We start from the raw sequence: 16,643 nt of genomic DNA on the forward strand, positions 1-16,643 counted from the left end.
CACGTCCCATGTTTTGCACATACCTTGAATTTGGTGGTGCAGAATTTTTTAAAAAACGACAGGGGCGTGCAAGAGATGCTGTCGGTGGCCAGAAAAATTGCGGGACACTTTCGGCGTACAGGCACCACGTACAGAAGACTGGAGCACCACCAAAAACTACTGAACCTGCCCTGCCATCATCTGAAGCAAGAAGTGGTAACGAGGTGGAATTCAACCCTCTATATGCTTCAGAGGTTGGAGGAGCAGCAAAAGGCCATTCAAGCCTATACAATTGAGCACGATATAGGAGGTGGAATGCACCTGTCTCAAGTGCAGTGGAGAATGATTTCAACGTTGTGCAAGGTTCTGATGCCCTTTGAACTTGCCACACGTGAAGTCAGTTCAGACACTGCCAGCCTGAGTCAGGTCATTCCCCTCATCAGGCTTTTGCAGAAGAAGCTGGAGGCATTGAAGAAGGAGCTAAAAGGGAGCGATTCCGCTAGGCATGTGGGACTTGTGGATGCAGCCCTTAATTCGCTTAACAAGGATTCACGGGTGGTCAATCTGTTGAAATCAGAGCACTACATTTTGGCCACCGTGCTCGATCCTAGATTTAAAGCCTACCTTGGATCTCTCTTTCCGGCAGACACAAGTCTGCTGGGGTTGAAAGACCTGCTGGTGACAAAATTGTCAAGTCAAGCGGAACGCGACCTGTCAACATCTCCTCCTTCACATTCTCCCGCAACTGGGGGTGCGAGGAAAAGGCTCAGAATTCCGAGCCCACCCGCTGGCGGTGATGCAGGGCAGTCTGGAGCGACTGCTGATGCTGACATCTGGTCCGGACTGAAGGACCTGACAACGATTACGGACATGTCGTCTACTGTCACTGCATATGATTCTCTCAACATTGATAGAATGGTGGAGGATTATATGAGTGACCGCATCCAAGTAGGCACGTCACACAGTCCGTACTTATACTGGCAGGAAAAAGAGGCAATTTGGAGGCCCTTGCACAAACTGGCTTTATTCTACCTAAGTTGCCCTCCCACAAGTGTGTACTCCGAAAGAGTGTTTAGTGCCGCCGCTCACCTTGTCAGCAATCGGCGTACGAGGTTACATCCAGAAAATGTGGAGAAGATGATGTTCATTAAAATGAATTATAATCAATTCCTCCGCGGAGACATTGACCAGCAGCAATTGCCTCCACAAAGTACACAGGGAGCTGAGATGGTGGATTCCAGTGGGGACGAATTGATAATCTGTGAGGAGGGGGATGTACACGGTGATATATCGGAGGGTGAAGATGAGGTGGACATCTTGCCTCTGTAGAGCCAGTTTGTGCAAGGAGAGATTAATTGCTTCTTTTTTTGGGGGGGTCCAAACCAACCCGTCATATCAGTCACAGTCGTGTGGCAGACCCTGTCACTGAAATGATGGGTTGGTTAAAGTGTGCATGTCCTGTTTTGTTTATACAACATAAGGGTGGGTGGGAGGGCCCAAGGACAATTCCATCTTGCACCTCTTTTTTCTTTTCTTTTTCTTTGCATCATGTGCTGATTGGGGAGGGTTTTTTGGAAGGGACATCCTGCGTGACACTGCAGTGCCACTCCTAGATGGGCCCGGTGTTTGTGTCGGCCACTAGGGTCGCTAATCTTACTCACACAGTCAGCTACCTCATTGCGCCTCTTTTTTTCTTTGCGTCATGTGCTGTTTGGGGAGGGTTTTTTGGAAGGGACATCCTGCGTGACACTGCAGTGCCACTCCTAGATGGGCCCGGTGTTTGTGTCGGCCACTAGGGTCGCTAATCTTACTCACACAGCTACCTCATTGCGCCTCTTTTTTTCTTTGCGTCATGTGCTGTTTGGGGAGGGTTTTTTGGAAGGGACATCCTGCGTGACACTGCAGTGCCACTCCTAGATGGGCCCGGTGTTTGTGTCGGCCACTAGGGTCGCTAATCTTACTCACACAGCTACCTCATTGCGCCTCTTTTTTTCTTTGCGTCATGTGCTGTTTGGGGAGGGTTTTTTGGAAGGGCCATCCTGCGTGACACTGCAGTGCCACTCCTAGATGGGCCCGGTGTTTGTGTCGGCCACTAGGGTCGCTAATCTTACTCACACAGCTACCTCATTGCGCCTCTTTTTTTCTTTGCGTCATGTGCTGTTTGGGGAGGGTTTTTTGGAAGGGACATCCTGCGTGACACTGCAGTGCCACTCCTAGATGGGCCCGGTGTTTGTGTCGGCCACTAGGGTCGCTTATCTTACTCACACAGCGACCTCGGTGCAAATTTTAGGACTAAAAATAATATTGTGAGGTGTGAGGTATTCAGAATAGACTGAAAATGAGTGTAAATTATGGTTTTTGAGGTTAATAATACTTTGGGATCAAAATGACCCCCAAATTCTATGATTTAAGCTGTTTTTTAGTGTTTTTTGAAAAAAACACCCGAATCCAAAACACACCCGAATCCGACAAAAAAAATTCGGTGAGGTTTTGCCAAAACGCGTTCGAACCCAAAACACGGCCGCGGAACCGAACCCAAAACCAAAACACAAAACCCGAAAAATTTCAGGCGCTCATCTCTATATATTATATATATCTGTCTGACTGCTCAGCTCACACAGCTTATAATTGTGGGGGAGACTGGGGAGCACTACTGCAGTGCCAGTTATAGGTTATAGCAGGAGCCAGGAGTACATAATATATTATATAGTGAGTGACCACCAGACACACAGTGCAGTTTATTTAATATATCCGTTCTCTGCCTGAAAAAAGCGATACACACAGTGACTCAGTCAGTCACATACCATATCTGTGTGCACTGCTCAGGCTCAGGCCAGTGTGCTGCATCATCTATTATCTATATATAATATTATATATATCTGTCTGACTGCTCAGCTCACACAGCTTATAATTGTGGGGGAGACTGGGGAGCACTACTGCAGTGCCAGTTATAGGTTATAGCAGGAGCCAGGAGTACATAATATATTATATAGTGAGTGACCACCAGACACACAGTGCAGTTTATTTAATATATCCGTTCTCTGCCTGAAAAAAGCGATACACACAGTGACTCAGTCAGTCACATACCATATCTGTGTGCACTGCTCAGGCTCAGGCCAGTGTGCTGCATCATCTATATATATTATATATCTGTCTGACTGCTCAGCTCACACAGCTTATAATTGTGGGGGAGACTGGGGAGCACTACTGCAGTGCCAGTTATAGGTTATAGCAGGAGCCAGGAGTACATATTATATTAAAATTAAACAGTGCACACTTTTGCTGCAGGAGTGCCACTGCCAGTGTGACTGACCAGTGACCTGACCACACTGACCACCAGTATAGTTAGTAGTATACTTATATTGTGATTGCCTGAAAAAGTTAAACACTCGTCGTGTGACTTCACTTGTGTGTTTTTTTTTTTTTATTCTATAAAAATAAAACTCATTCTGCTGACAGACAGTGTCCAGCAGGTCCGTCATTATATAATATATAATATATACCTGTCCGGCTGCAGTAGTGATATATATATATTTTTTATATCATTTATCATCCAGTCGCAGCAGACACAGTACGGTAGTTCACGGCTGTGGCTACCTCTGTGTCTCTGCACTCAGCAGGCAGTCCGTCCATAATTGTAATACCACCTAACCGTGGATTTTTTTCATTCTTCTTTATACATACATAGTTACGTAGACATCTTCTCTTTATCAACCAGTCTATATTAGCTGCAGACACAGTACAGTACGGTAGTTCACGGCTGTGGCTACCTCTGTGTCTGCACTCGGCAGGCAGTCCGTCCATAATTGTATACCACCTAACCGTGGTTTTTTTTCATTCTTCTTTATACATACATAGTTACATAGACATCTTCTCTTTATCAACCAGTCTATATTAGCTGCAGACACAGTACAGTACGGTAGTTCACGGCTGTGGCTACCTCTGTGTCTGCAGTCGGCAGGCAGTCCATAATTGTATACTAGTATCCATCTCCATTGTTTACCTGAGGTGCCTTTTAGTTGTGCCTATTAAAATATGGAGAACAAAAATGTTGAGGTTCCAAAATTAGGGAAAGATCAAGATCCACTTCCACCTCGTGCTGAAGCTGCTGCCACTAGTCATGGCCGAGACGATGAAATGCCAGCAACGTCGTCTGCCAAGGCCGATGCCCAATGTCATAGTACAGAGCATGTCAAATCCAAAACACCAAATATCAGAAAAAAAAGGACTCCAAAACCTAAAATAAAATTGTCGGAGGAGAAGCGTAAACTTGCCAATATGCCATTTACCACACGGAGTGGCAAGGAACGGCTGAGGCCCTGGCCTATGTTCATGGCTAGTGGTTCAGCTTCACATGAGGATGGAAGCACTCAGCCTCTCGCTAGAAAAATGAAAAGACTCAAGCTGGCACAAGCAGCACAGCAAAGAACTGTGCATTCTTCGAAATCCCAAATCCACAAGGAGAGTCCAATTGTGTCGGTTGCGATGCCTGACCTTCCCAACACTGGACGTGAAGAGCATGCGCCTTCCACCATTTGCACGCCCCCTGCAAGTGCTGGAAGGAGCACCCGCAGTCCAGTTCCTGATAGTCAGATTGAAGATGTCAGTGTTGAAGTACACCAGGATGAGGAGGATATGGGTGTTGCTGGCGCTGGGGAGGAAATTGACCAGGAGGATTCTGATGGTGAGGTGGTTTGTTTAAGTCAGGCACCCGGGGAGACACCTGTTGTCCGTGGGAGGAATATGGCCGTTGCCATGCCAGGTGAAAATACCAAAAAAATCAGCTCTTCGGTGTGGAGGTATTTCACCAGAAATGCGGACAACAGGTGTCAAGCCGTGTGTTCCCTTTGTCAAGCTGTAATAAGTAGGGGTAAGGACGTTAACCACCTCGGAACATCCTCCCTTATACGTCACCTGCAGCGCATTCATAATAAGTCAGTGACAAGTTCAAAAACTTTGGGTGACAGCGGAAGCAGTCCACTGACCAGTAAATCCCTTCCTCTTGCAACCAAGCTCACGCAAACCACCCCACCAACTCCCTCAGTGTCAATTTCCTCCTTCCCCAGGAATGCCAATAGTCCTGCAGGCCATGTCACTGGCAATTCTGACGAGTCCTCTCCTGCCTGGGATTCCTCCGATGCATCCTTGCGTGTAACGCCTACTGCTGCTGGCGCTGCTGTTGTTGCCGCTGGGAGTCGATGGTCATCCCAGAGGGGAAGTCGTAAGCCCACTTGTACTACTTCCAGTAAGCAATTGACTGTTCAACAGTCCTTTGCGAGGAAGATGAAATATCACAGCAGTCATCCTACTGCAAAGCGGATAACTGAGGCCTTGACAACTATGTTGGTGTTAGACGTGCGTCCGGTATCCGCCGTTAGTTCACAGGGAACTAGACAATTTATTGAGGCAGTGTGCCCCCGTTACCAAATACCATCTAGGTTCCACTTCTCTAGGCAGGCGATACCGAGAATGTACACGGACGTCAGAAAAAGACTCACCAGTGTCCTAAAAAATGCAGTTGTACCCAATGTCCACTTAACCACGGACATGTGGACAAGTGGAGCAGGGCAGGGTCAGGACTATATGACTGTGACAGCCCACTGGGTAGATGTAAGGACTCCCGCCGCAAGAACAGCAGCGGCGGCACCAGTAGCAGCATCTCGCAAACGCCAACTCTTTCCTAGGCAGGCTACGCTTTGTATCACCGCTTTCCAGAATACGCACACAGCTGAAAACCTCTTACGGCAACTGAGGAAGATCATCGCGGAATGGCTTACCCCAATTGGACTCTCCTGTGGATTTGTGGCATCGGACAACGCCAGCAATATTGTGTGTGCATTAAATATGGGCAAATTCCAGCACGTCCCATGTTTTGCACATACCTTGAATTTGGTGGTGCAGAATTTTTTAAAAAACGACAGGGGCGTGCAAGAGATGCTGTCGGTGGCCAGAAGAATTGCGGGACACTTTCGGCGTACAGGCACCACGTACAGAAGACTGGAGCACCACCAAAAACTACTGAACCTGCCCTGCCATCATCTGAAGCAAGAAGTGGTAACGAGGTGGAATTCAACCCTCTATATGCTTCAGAGGTTGGAGGAGCAGCAAAAGGCCATTCAAGCCTATACAATTGAGCACGATATAGGAGGTGGAATGCACCTGTCTCAAGTGCAGTGGAGAATGATTTCAACGTTGTGCAAGGTTCTGATGCCCTTTGAACTTGCCACACGTGAAGTCAGTTCAGACACTGCCAGCCTGAGTCAGGTCATTCCCCTCATCAGGTTTTTGCAGAAGAAGCTGGAGGCATTGAAGAAGGAGCTAAAAGGGAGCGATTCCGCTAGGCATGTGGGACTTGTGGATACAGCCCTTAATTCGCTTAACAAGGATTCACGGGTGGTCAATCTGTTGAAATCAGAGCACTACATTTTGGCCACCGTGCTCGATCCTAGATTTAAAGCCTACCTTGGATCTCTCTTTCCGGCAGACACAAGTCTGCTGGGGTTGAAAGACCTGCTGGTGACAAAATTGTCAAGTCAAGCGGAACGCGACCTGTCAACATCTCCTCCTTCACATTCTCCCGCAACTGGGGGTGCGAGGAAAAGGCTCAGAATTCCGAGCCCACCCGCTGGCGGTGATGCAGGGCAGTCTGGAGCGACTGCTGATGCTGACATCTGGTCCGGACTGAAGGACCTGACAACGATTACGGACATGTCGTCTACTGTCACTGCATATGATTCTCTCAACATTGATAGAATGGTGGAGGATTATATGAGTGACCGCATCCAAGTAGGCACGTCACACAGTCCGTACTTATACTGGCAGGAAAAAGAGGCAATTTGGAGGCCCTTGCACAAACTGGCTTTATTCTACCTAAGTTGCCCTCCCACAAGTGTGTACTCCGAAAGAGTGTTTAGTGCCGCCGCTCACCTTGTCAGCAATCGGCATACGAGGTTACATCCAGAAAATGTGGAGAAGATGATGTTCATTAAAATGAATTATAATCAATTCCTCCGCGGAGACATTGACCAGCAGCAATTGCCTCCACAAAGTACACAGGGAGCTGAGATGGTGGATTCCAGTGGGGACGAATTGATAATCTGTGAGGAGGGGGATGTACACGGTGATATATCGGAGGGTGAAGATGAGGTGGACATCTTGCCTCTGTAGAGCCAGTTTGTGCAAGGAGAGATTAATTGCTTCTTTTTTGGGGGGGGTCCAAACCAACCCGTCATATCAGTCACAGTCGTGTGGCAGACCCTGTCACTGAAATGATGGGTTGGTTAAAGTGTGCATGTCCTGTTTTGTTTATACAACATAAGGGTGGGTGGGAGGGCCCAAGGACAATTCCATCTTGCACCTCTTTTTTCTTTTCTTTTTCTTTGCATCATGTGCTGATTGGGGAGGGTTTTTTGGAAGGGACATCCTGCGTGACACTGCAGTGCCACTCCTAGATGGGCCCGGTGTTTGTGTCGGCCACTAGGGTCGCTAATCTTACTCACACAGTCAGCTACCTCATTGCGCCTCTTTTTTTCTTTGCGTCATGTGCTGTTTGGGGAGGGTTTTTTGGAAGGGACATCCTGCGTGACACTGCAGTGCCACTCCTAGATGGGCCCGGTGTTTGTGTCGGCCACTAGGGTCGCTAATCTTACTCACACAGCTACCTCATTGCGCCTCTTTTTTTCTTTGCGTCATGTGCTGTTTGGGGAGGGTTTTTTGGAAGGGACATCCTGCGTGACACTGCAGTGCCACTCCTAGATGGGCCCGGTGTTTGTGTCGGCCACTAGGGTCGCTAATCTTACTCACACAGCTACCTCATTGCGCCTCTTTTTTTCTTTGCGTCATGTGCTGTTTGGGGAGGGTTTTTTGGAAGGGACATCCTGCGTGACACTGCAGTGCCACTCCTAGATGGGCCCGGTGTTTGTGTCGGCCACTAGGGTCGCTAATCTTACTCACACAGCTACCTCATTGCGCCTCTTTTTTTCTTTGCGTCATGTGCTGTTTGGGGAGGGTTTTTTGGAAGGGACATCCTGCGTGACACTGCAGTGCCACTCCTAGATGGGCCCGGTGTTTGTGTCGGCCACTAGGGTCGCTTATCTTACTCACACAGCGACCTCGGTGCAAATTTTAGGACTAAAAATAATATTGTGAGGTGTGAGGTATTCAGAATAGACTGAAAATGAGTGTAAATTATGGTTTTTGAGGTTAATAATACTTTGGGATCAAAATGACCCCCAAATTCTATGATTTAAGCTGTTTTTTAGTGTTTTTTGAAAAAAACACCCGAATCCAAAACACACCCGAATCCGACAAAAAAAATTCGGTGAGGTTTTGCCAAAACGCGTTCGAACCCAAAACACGGCCGCGGAACCGAACCCAAAACCAAAACACAAAACCCGAAAAATTTCAGGCGCTCATCTCTAGGCGATAATGTCTTGCGGTGACATCCTTCCTGGCTATGATCAGGGTAGGGATGACTTCCTTCGGAATACCCTTTTCCTTTAGGATCCGTGTTCTACCGCCATGCCGTCAAACGCAACCGCGGTAAGTCTTGGAACAGACAGGGTCCCTGCTGCAGCAGGTCTTGTCTGAGCGGCAGAGGCCAAGGGTCCTCTGCCAGCATCTCTTGAAGTTCCGGGTACCAAGCTCTACATGGCCAATCCGGAACCCCGAGTATGGTTTTCACTCCTCGCCTTCTTATTATTCTCAGTACCTTGGGTATGAGAGGTAGAGGAGGAGACACATAAACCGACTGGTACACCCACGGTGTCACTAGAGCGTCCCCAGCGATCGCCTGAGGGTCCCTTGACCTGGCGCAATATCTTTTCAACTTCTTGTTGAGGCGGGACGCCATCATGTCCACCCGTGGTCCTTCCCAACGGTTTACCCGCATTTGGAAAACTTCTGGATGAAGTCCCCCTTCTTCTGGGTGTAGGTCGCCCATCGGAGAATCCTTGTGGCTTCTGCCATCGCCATCCTGCTTCTTGTGCCGCCCTGTCTGTTTACATGGGCGACCGCCGTGATGTCGTCTGATTGGATCAGTACCGGCTGGTTCTGAAGCAGGGGCCTTGCTTGGCTTAGGGCATTGTAAATGGCCCTTAGCTGCAGAATATTTATGTGAAGCGAAATCTCCTTGGAAATTTCTTCCCTGTGTGACTGCACCCCAGCCCCGAAGGCTGGCATCCGTGGACACCAGGACCCAGTCCTGTATTCCGAATCTGCGGCCCTCTAGTACAGGGGTGGCCAACCAGTCAGAGACAAAGAGCCCAAAAATCTTGTTAGGTACATCTAAGAGCCGACAACAAACCAAACTTGCGTGTACAAAAATGGGGTGTGGCCTTCTGCCTGCTAGGCCACACCCCTGGTAAAAAAAATACATTGAAAAAGCTAGATCCACATAAAATACATTTAAAAACCAGATCCACATAAAATATATTGAAAAAGATTCACATAATACACTTCAGCTCCACCATGTGTCACTCCAGCCAGAATCCTTCTGTGTCACTCCAGCCAGCTCCACCCATGTGTCACTCCTGCCAGCACCATCCTGTGTCACTTCAGCCAGCTCCCCCATGTGTCACTCCTGCCAGCACCCTCCTGTGTCACTTCAGCCAGCTCCCCCATGTGTCACTCCTGCCAGGATCCTCCTATGTCACTCCAGTCAGCTCCCCCATATGTCACTCCTTCCAGGACCCTCCTGTGTCACTCCAGCCAGCTCCCCCATGTGTCACTCCAGCCAGCTCCCCCATGTGTCACTTTTGCCAGGATCCTCCTATGTCACTCCAGTCAGCTCACCCATGTGTCACTCCTGCCAGGACCCTCCTATGTCACTCCAGTCAGCTCCCCCATGTGTCACTCCTGCCAGGACCCTCCTATGTCACTCCAGTCAGCTCACCCATGTGTCACTCCTGCAAGGACCGTCCTGTGTCTCTCCAGCCACCCATCTCCCCCATGTGTCACTCCAGCCAGCTCCCCCATGTGTCACTCCTGCAAGGACCCTCCTGTGTCTCTCCAGCCATCTCCCCCATGTGTCACTCCTGCCAGGATCCTCCTATGTCACTCCAGTCAGCTCCCCCATGTGTCACTCCTGCCAACACCCTCCTGTGTCACTCCAGTCAGCTCCCCCATGTATCACTCCTGCCAGGATCCTCCTATGTCACTCCAGTCAGCTCACCCATGTGTCACTCCTGCCAGGACCCTCCTGTGTCACTCCAGTCAGCTCCCCCATGTATCACTCCTGCCAGGACCCTGTGTCACTCCAGCCAGCTCCCCCATGTGTCACTCCTGCCAGGATCCTCCTATGTCACTCCAGTCAGCTCCCCCATGTGTCACTCCTGCCAGCACCCTCCTGTGTCACTTCAGCCAGCTCCCCCATGTGGCACTCCTGCCAGCATCCTCCTGTGGCACTCCAGCCAGCTCCCCCATGTGTCACTCCTGCCAGGATCCTCCTATGTCACTCCAGTCAGCTCACCCATGTGTCACTCCTGCCAGGACCCTCCTGTGTCACTCCAGTCAGCTCCCCCATGTATCACTCCTGCCAGGACCCTGTGTCACTCCAGCCAGCTCCCCCATGTGTCACTCCTGCCAGCACCCTCCTGTGTCACTCCAGCCAGCTCCCCCATGTGTCACTCCTGCCAGGATCCTCCTACAGTATATCACTCCAGTCAGCTCCCCCATGTGTTACTCCTACCAGGACCCTCCTGTGTCACTCCAGCCAGCTCCCCCATGTGTCACTCCTGCCAGGACCCTCCTGTGTCACTCCAGCCCACTCTAATGTGTCACTACAGCCCCCCAACTCTTGCCATTGCAGCAGCACCTTATTTGTCCTCTGTTTGCCGGTGGGTGTCTCACTTCTAGTATGGTTCCCTCAGTTGTCAGTACCCATAGTGCTGCTGTGTGTCTGGCTGGAGTGCAGCGGTTTCCGGAACTGTTGTGGACCTCGAGTGTCGGGAGCCACATTTGAATAAAGAAAGAGCCACATGCGGCTCAAGAGCCACGGGTTGGCCACCGCTGCTCTAGTAGATGAGCCCTCTGCAGCCACCACAGCAGCGACACCCTGTTTCTTGCTGACAGGGTTATCCGCTGTTGTATCTGTAGATGGGACCCGGACCATTAGTCCCACAGGTCCCACTGGAACGTCCTTGCGTGGAGTCTTCCGAATGGAATTATGCTTCGTACGAAGCTACCATTTTTCCAAGGACTCGTGTGCATTGATGTACCAACACCTGTCCTGGTTTTAGGATGTCTCTGACTAGAGATGACAACTCCTCGGCTTTTTCCACTGGAAGAAACACTCTTTTCTGGTCTGCGTTCAGAAACATTCCCAGGAACAGAAGACGTGTCGTCGGGACCAGCTGTGACTTTGGAATATTGAGAATCCAGTCGTGCTGTTGTAGCACTTCCCGAGGGAGTGCTACCCCCACTACCAACTGTTCTTTGGACCTCGCCTTTATCAGGAGATCGTCCAAGTATGGGATAATAAAAACTTCCTTCTTGCGAAGGAGTATCATCACTTCGGCCATTACCTAGGTAAAGACCTTCGGTGCCGTGGACAACTCCAACGGCCGCGTCTGGAACTGATAGTGACAGTCCTGTACCACATATCTGAGGTACTCCTGGTGAGGAGGGTAGATGGGGACATGCAGGTACGCATCCTTGATGTCCAGGGAGACCCTGTAATCCCCCTCGTCCAGGCTCGTAATAACCGCCCTGAGCGATTCCATCTTGAACTTGAATCTTCTGATATAAAAGTTCAAGTATTTTAATTTCAAGATGGGTCTCACCGAACCGTTTCGGTACCACAACCACTGTGGAATAGTAACCCCTTCCTTGCTGAAGGAGGGGCACTTTGACAATCACTTGTTGTGATTATAGTGTTGAATATCCACCAACACCGTCTCCCTGGCAGAGGGAGGTGCCGGTAAGGCAGATTTTAGGAAACGGCGGGGGGAAGAACATCTCGAACTCCAGCCTGTACCCCTGAGATACTACTTGAAGGACCCAGGGATCCATGTGAGAGAGCCCACTGTCCGCTGAAATATCTGAGACGGCCCCCACCGTACCCGGGTCCGCCTGAGCAGCCCCAGCACCATGCTGTGGACCTACCGGACGCAGGGAGGACTTCTGCTCTTGGGAACTAGCTGTGTGTTGCAGCTTTTTCCTCTGCCTTTGCCTCTCGGCAGAAAGGATGAGTCTCTAGCCCTCTTGCTTTTCTGGGGCCGAAAGGACTGTACTTGATGATACGGTGCTTTCTTTTGTTGTGGGGTAGCCTGTGGCAAAAAAATCGATTTCCCAGCAGTAGCTGTTGAAACGAGGTCTGAAAAACCATCCCCAAACAGTTTTACCCCCTTATAGGGCAACTTCCATGTGCCGATTCGAGTCGGCATCGCCTGACCATTGCCAAGTCCATAACCCCCGTCTGGCGGCAATGGACCTAGCGCTTATTTTTGATGCCAGGCGGCAAATATCCCTCTGTGCATCACGCATGTATAAGACCACGTCTTTTATATGCTCTATTTTCAGCAAAATATTGTCCCTATTCATATTTATTTTCCGACAGGGAATCTGACCACGCAGCGGGAGCACTGCACATCCATGCCGAAGCAACGGCTGGTCGCAATATAATGCCCTAGTGTGTGACTATATCTTATAGGGTAACCTCCTGCTTTCTATCAGCAGGTTCCTTCAGGGCGGCCGTATCCGGAGACGGTAGTGCCCCCTTTTTCTGATAAGCGTGTAAGGGCTGTATCTACCCTATTGGGTGTTTCCCCGCGTGATCTATCCTCTGGCGGGAAAGGGTACGCTGCCAATAACCGTTTTAGAAATTATCAATTTCTTACCGGGGGAAGACCACTCTTCCTCACACACCTCATTTAATTTCTCAGATGCAGGAAAAACTACTAATAGTTTTCTCTCACCAAACACAATATCCTTTTATGTGGTACCTGGGGTATAATCATAAATGTGTAATACATTTTTCATTGCCTCAATCCTGTAACGGGTGGACCTATTTGGAGGGTACACCAGGCTCATCGATGTCGACACTGGAGTCAGTATCCGTGTCGACATCTGTGTCTGTTATCTGAGGTAGCGGGCGATTTTAGAGCCCCCCATGACATTTGAGACGCTGGAACAGGCACAAGCTGAGTAGCCGGCTGTCCTGTGTCGTCGACCTTTTATGTAAGGCAGGGGTGGCCAACCAGTCAGAGACAAAGAGCCCAAAAATCTTGTTAGGTACATCTAAGAGCCGACAACAAACCAAACTTGCGTGTACAAAAATGGGGTGTGGCCTTCTGCCTGCTAGGCCACACCCCTGGTAAAAAAAATACATTGAAAAAGCTAGATCCACATAAAATACATTTAAAAACCAGATCCACATAAAATATATTGAAAAAGATTCACATAATACACTTCAGCTCCACCATGTGTCACTCCAGCCAGAATCCTTCTGTGTCACTCCAGCCAGCTCCACCCATGTGTCACTCCTGCCAGCACCATCCTGTGTCACTTCAGCCAGCTCCCCCATGTGTCACTCCTGCCAGCACCCTCCTGTGTCACTTCAGCCAGCTCCCCCATGTGTCACTCCTGCCAGGATCCTCCTATGTCACTCCAGTCAGCTCCCCCATATGTCACTCCTTCCAGGACCCTCCTGTGTCACTCCAGCCAGCTCCCCCATGTGTCACTCCAGCCAGCTCCCCCATGTGTCACTTTTGCCAGGATCCTCCTATGTCACTCCAGTCAGCTCACCCATGTGTCACTCCTGCCAGGACCCTCCTATGTCACTCCAGTCAGCTCCCCCATGTGTCACTCCTGCCAGGACCCTCCTATGTCACTCCAGTCAGCTCACCCATGTGTCACTCCTGCAAGGACCGTCCTGTGTCTCTCCAGCCACCCATCTCCCCCATGTGTCACTCCAGCCAGCTCCCCCATGTGTCACTCCTGCAAGGACCCTCCTGTGTCTCTCCAGCCATCTCCCCCATGTGTCACTCCTGCCAGGATCCTCCTATGTCACTCCAGTCAGCTCCCCCATGTGTCACTCCTGCCAACACCCTCCTGTGTCACTCCAGTCAGCTCCCCCATGTATCACTCCTGCCAGGATCCTCCTATGTCACTCCAGTCAGCTCACCCATGTGTCACTCCTGCCAGGACCCTCCTGTGTCACTCCAGTCAGCTCCCCCATGTATCACTCCTGCCAGGACCCTGTGTCACTCCAGCCAGCTCCCCCATGTGTCACTCCTGCCAGGATCCTCCTATGTCACTCCAGTCAGCTCCCCCATGTGTCACTCCTGCCAGCACCCTCCTGTGTCACTTCAGCCAGCTCCCCCATGTGGCACTCCTGCCAGCATCCTCCTGTGGCACTCCAGCCAGCTCCCCCATGTGTCACTCCTGCCAGGATCCTCCTATGTCACTCCAGTCAGCTCACCCATGTGTCACTCCTGCCAGGACCCTCCTGTGTCACTCCAGTCAGCTCCCCCATGTATCACTCCTGCCAGGACCCTGTGTCACTCCAGCCAGCTCCCCCATGTGTCACTCCTGCCAGCACCCTCCTGTGTCACTCCAGCCAGCTCCCCCATGTGTCACTCCTGCCAGGATCCTCCTACAGTATATCACTCCAGTCAGCTCCCCCATGTGTTACTCCTACCAGGACCCTCCTGTGTCACTCCAGCCAGCTCCCCCATGTGTCACTCCTGCCAGGACCCTCCTGTGTCACTCCAGCCCACTCTAATGTGTCACTACAGCCCCCCAACTCTTGCCATTGCAGCAGCACCTTATTTGTCCTCTGTTTGCCGGTGGGTGTCTCACTTCTAGTATGGTTCCCTCAGTTGTCAGTACCCATAGTGCTGCTGTGTGTCTGGCTGGAGTGCAGCGGTTTCCGGAACTGTTGTGGACCTCGAGTGTCGGGAGCCACATTTGAATAAAGAAAGAGCCACATGCGGCTCAAGAGCCACGGGTTGGCCACCGCTGATGTAAGGAGTTGACACTTTCACGTAATCCTTCCATAAGTTCAATCACACCGGTGTCGACCCCGCCGGGGGTGACAACATATTTACAGGCATTCGCTCCGCCTCCACCTCATTATCCTCCACATACCTGTCGACACAGCCGTACCGACACACAGCACACACACAGGGAATGCTCTGATAGAGGACAGGACCCCACAAAGCCCTTTGGGGAGACAGAGGGAGAGTATGCCAGCACACACCAGGGCGCTATATATCACAGGGATAGCACCTATAAAAAAGTGTTTTCCCTTATAGCTGCATATATATTGTATACTGCGCCTAAATTGTGCCCCCCCTCTCTTTTTAACCCTTTCTGTAGTGTAATAACTGCAGGGGAGAGCCAGGGAGCTTCCCTCCAACGGAGCTGTGAGGGAAAAATGGCGCCAGTGTGCTGAAGGAGATAGCTCCGCCCCTTTTTCGCTGACCTTTCTCCCGCATTTTTATGGATTCTGGCAGGGGTTAATGTACATCCATATAGCCCTGGGGGTTATATGTGATGTATTTTTGCCAGCCAAGGTGTTAATATTGCTGCTCAGGGCGCCCCCCCAGCGCCCTGCACCCATCAGTGACCGCAGTGTGAGGTGTGCATGAGGAGCAATGGCGCACAGCTGCAGTGCTGTGCGCTACCTTGATGAAGACTGATGTCTTCTGCCGCCGATTTTCCGGACCTCTTCTCGATGCAGTGAGCCTGTTGCCAGCAGGTCTCACTGAAAATAAAAAACCTAAAACTAACTTTTATCTAAGAAGCTCAGGAGAGCCCCCTAGATTGCACCCTGCTCGGTCGGGCACAAAAATCTAACTGAGGCTTGGAGGAGGGTCATAGGGGGAGAAGCCAGTGCACACCAGGTAGTCCTAAAGCTTTCTTTAGATGTGCCCAGTCTCCTGCGGAGCCGCTATTCCCCATGGTCCTTACGGAGTTCCCAGCATCCACTAGGACGTCAGAGAAATCTGGGTTAGTTATACCCTAAGAGTATAACTAACCCAGATATTAGGGTAGATCTAACCCAGATATTGTACCCCACTAATGAATAGAGTATAAGTACTGCATTTTCAATATTAGGGTATAACTAACCCAGATATTGTACCCCACTAATGAATAGAGTATAAGTACTGCATTTTCAGTATCGGTATAACTAACCCAGATATTGTACCCCACTAATGAATAGAGTAAACGTACTGCATTTTCAATATGGATATAACATACCCAGATATTCTACCCCACTAATGAATAGAGTATAAGTACTGCATTTTCAATATGGGTATAACTAACCCAGATATTCTACCCCACTAATGAATAGAGTATAAGTACTGCATTTTCAATATGGGTATAACTAACCCAGATATTGCACCCCACTAATGAATAGAGTATAAGTACTGCATTTTTAATATTACCATTGTGGAATAGCTACCAAAGTTGGACCTATAATAACGTTTTAGGAATACAGGTGTGCTAAAACTTTAGTCCAATTCAGGACCATAACCTAAGAGGTACGCTGAATTAAGTCCAATTCAGGACTAGAATTTTAGTATCATCAGTACCGCTATCCCTGACGCACATACTTACACACTGATATTCATCAGGTAATTTGTAACATTTTTCTAGGAGACTATGGGGCCTATTTATCACCATCCGCATCCAGGATGCGGATGACAGGTGATAAAATC

The sequence above is a fragment of the Pseudophryne corroboree genome, chromosome 3 (assembly GCF_028390025.1).
Source record: "Pseudophryne corroboree isolate aPseCor3 chromosome 3, aPseCor3.hap2, whole genome shotgun sequence".
Taxonomy (NCBI): domain Eukaryota; kingdom Metazoa; phylum Chordata; class Amphibia; order Anura; family Myobatrachidae; genus Pseudophryne; species Pseudophryne corroboree.